Source organism: Apium graveolens, chromosome 6 (assembly GCF_009905375.1).
Source record: "Apium graveolens cultivar Ventura chromosome 6, ASM990537v1, whole genome shotgun sequence".
NCBI lineage: Eukaryota > Viridiplantae > Streptophyta > Magnoliopsida > Apiales > Apiaceae > Apium > Apium graveolens.
The window spans coordinates 131354713-131357809 of NC_133652.1; the positions used below are offsets into that span (position 1 = coordinate 131354713).

Below are 3097 nucleotides of genomic sequence, written 5' to 3' on the forward strand. Positions count from 1 at the left end.
CACCTCTAGAATTCTTGCTACCTTGCCCTGTGGCATTCTTTGGGTTGGGTTCTGATATTCATTCGTAGCCATCATCTCGATCAGCTCATAAGCTTCCTCATAGCTTTTAGCCCATAGAGCTCCACCTGATGCTGCATCGATAATAGGTCTCGACTGTGCTCCCAACCCATTATAAAAGCAATTTATCACCATCCAGTCGGGCATTCCATGACGCGGACACTTTCTCAGCATCTCCTTACAACGCTCCCAAACTTCACATAGAGATTCCCCTGATTGCTGCGCAAATTGAGTAAGAGCATTCCTGCCATAGGGAAGAATTTAGTGAGAAACTTTTGAGCAAGATCTTCCCAAGTAGCAATCGAACCAGCTGGTAGAGAGTGTAACCAGCCCTTAGCCTTATCCCTTAGAGAGAATGGGAAAAACCTCAATTTCACAGCATCTTCAGAGACATTTTTGAACTTGAAAGTGTCACAGATCTCAATGAAGTCCCTAATATGCATGTTAGGTTCTTTCGTTGGAGCACCCCCAAACTGAACCAAGTTCTGGACCATCTAGATTGTGCCAGGCTTGATCTCGAAGGTATTAGCCGCGATGGAAGGCCGAACAATGCTCGATTGAATGTCCATGGTCTTTGGTTGATAATACTCTTTCAACGCTTTCGTTGCTGCTGCTGGATCTCCCATTGTAATGATTACTTCTTCTTCACTTTCTTCTTCAACTTTATCAACTTCTTCAAGAACTTATTCTTCCACTTCTTCAATGGTTTCCTTAAGAGATTGAGAACGTGTTCGCATACACGGTCTGTCGAGTACCTAAAACTCAAACAAGTAAACCGTGAAAGTAAAAGAATCTGAGTCAGTGAACTTTAACGACCACTAATGTCAAGCACATAAACTAAAATTAATACCGAGTCCCCAGCAGCGGCGCCAAAAACTTGTTCGCACTAAAACACAATTGAAAATACACGCAAGCGTACGTGATCACAAGTAGTATAAGATTTAAGTCGAGTTCGTTGCCATAGAGACTTGTTTAGGTTAAGTTCAGATTATGCACTTATGCAACAATGTATGATTATCGTTCACAGCTAAGATGATAAGAAATTGAATTTTGATTAACTAAGAAATTATACTATCAAACATTAAATAAGAGAATTAAAAGTGATTTACTTATATGAGAATAAACATGGTATTCTAACTTCATTAAATACTTCATTCAAAGTCTATGTCTTTAACCTTAGCATGTGATGGTGATGACAACTAATCAGATAACACTAAATTAGTATACGCCAACTTTCGTTGTACGTATACCCTACTACTAAGCATCCACAATTAAGATAGAAGATAGCAGACACCAATTATGCTTAGACCCTATATGTCGATAAGATTTGAAAATATAACGGTTGAAGAGCAAGTATGTATCTTGATTACATAGGGTGAATAAGATGGTTAAAATTACCCACGAATTATGCATGTTAATTCATACATAAACCTATACTAGCATGGAAAGTTCTAAACCTCTATATTCACTGTCGCCTCAATAGAGATTAACAAACAATCTTAGATGTTAGATATGCATCAAAGACGAATAAGCACAACCAAACTAGGAAATCATAAATCACCACACACTAAAGATTATAAAACAATTAACTATTAAAATCCATAGATAAATCCGTTAGAACTCCATGGCAATGATTAGTTCATAATCGAACTCATCGTCACCATGGGTTCCAATGAAAATATGATAATAAAAAATATAAGAGTACTAGGGTTCAAAGATAAATCGAAAACAAGCATCAAAGTATCAACTATATTAAAGAATATAAAAGTCTTCTTCTCCGTAGCCATCTCGTGCTCTCCAGGTCTTCGTATTGTTTTCCCTTCGCTCCTTATTATTAAAAACGACTTTTTATTGGTTAATATAGGCCCGGGATGGACCCCGAATGGACCTATACTCTCCAAATCTTCAATTTCTACTTAACTCAGGATTCTGAGGCAAAATGGGTCGCGCAGGCGCGCATGTTTTCGGTAGAAATAGGGCGCGGGCACGCGGGTTTTCTGGATTATTTTTTGCTATTCTTCTTTTGGCCATAACTTGAGCTCTTTTTATCGGAATTTGACGATTCTACTGCCCACGCAAAGATAACGAGATTCTCTTTAACATGAGAATGACCTAGACTTCCAATTATGATCTCTTTTTAGCATAATTCCTTGAAAAGCTTCTTTCTTCCTCCAACTAATGCTTGCAATGCAAAAACATAAAAACACATCAAACATACCAGATACTTGATTCCAAAACACCAATTTAAGTCTGAAATGAAGCGTTCCAAGTAGATATAAAATCCACTTATCAAAAAGCCACTGTCCCTCATTATTAGGTAATAACTAATAAAACATATTTATCATATATTAAAAGAATTGAATACTTTGTAAAAAGAAATAGCATATTTAGAATCGACAATCATGTAATTCCAAAGACGGAGAAAATCTATAAATATTTAAACTTGGTATATTTTTTAATATATTTTTTAATCCTAACTAATCTCATTTTTTTTATTAATTAGACTTATATACCTTTTTTTAATATTTGTTCTGATAAATTTCGAATTCGAGCAAAAATCGAACCCAAAATCTGAAACTGAATGAAAAAATAAACCATTACCTTGATTACTTTGTCACGTTGTAACTAATCTCATGTTAATTCTGAAATAATTACATAATTCTTTCATCAAGTTTCACAAGTTCTTATTAATTCAAGACATGTTTCTTAAGATCCCTAATTTCATCGATTAATTCTCTGTAGGGCACAAGACCAATTCAATTTTTGAAATCTAATTAATTCTTATGTATTATTCTTAATTGATATATTGTAAATTAATTATTATACATAATATAGATTTTTAATTAAATTTAAATAATTATAAATTGTATAATATGATAAATATTTATTAATTTACAAATTAAAATAAGAATATCAAAATTAAATATATTTCAAAATATAAATATATCTGATTTTTTCTGTAATTAATCCCCGATTTTTCAATTAATCCTAAATCAATATCTTAACTGGTTTATTCAGATTACCGATTTTTATAATGACA

General features: G+C 33.6%; 1 non-coding gene across 1 annotated transcript; it reads left to right on the top strand.

Annotated features, from left to right (window-relative positions):
• The first annotated feature begins 202 nt into the window (after nucleotides 1-202).
• LOC141669491 (small nucleolar RNA R71) lies at nucleotides 203-309 on the top strand. The gene has a single exon (XR_012553772.1). It is a non-coding gene; the product is annotated as a small nucleolar RNA R71 (small nucleolar RNA).
• The last annotated feature ends 2788 nt before the right edge of the window (nucleotides 310-3097 follow it).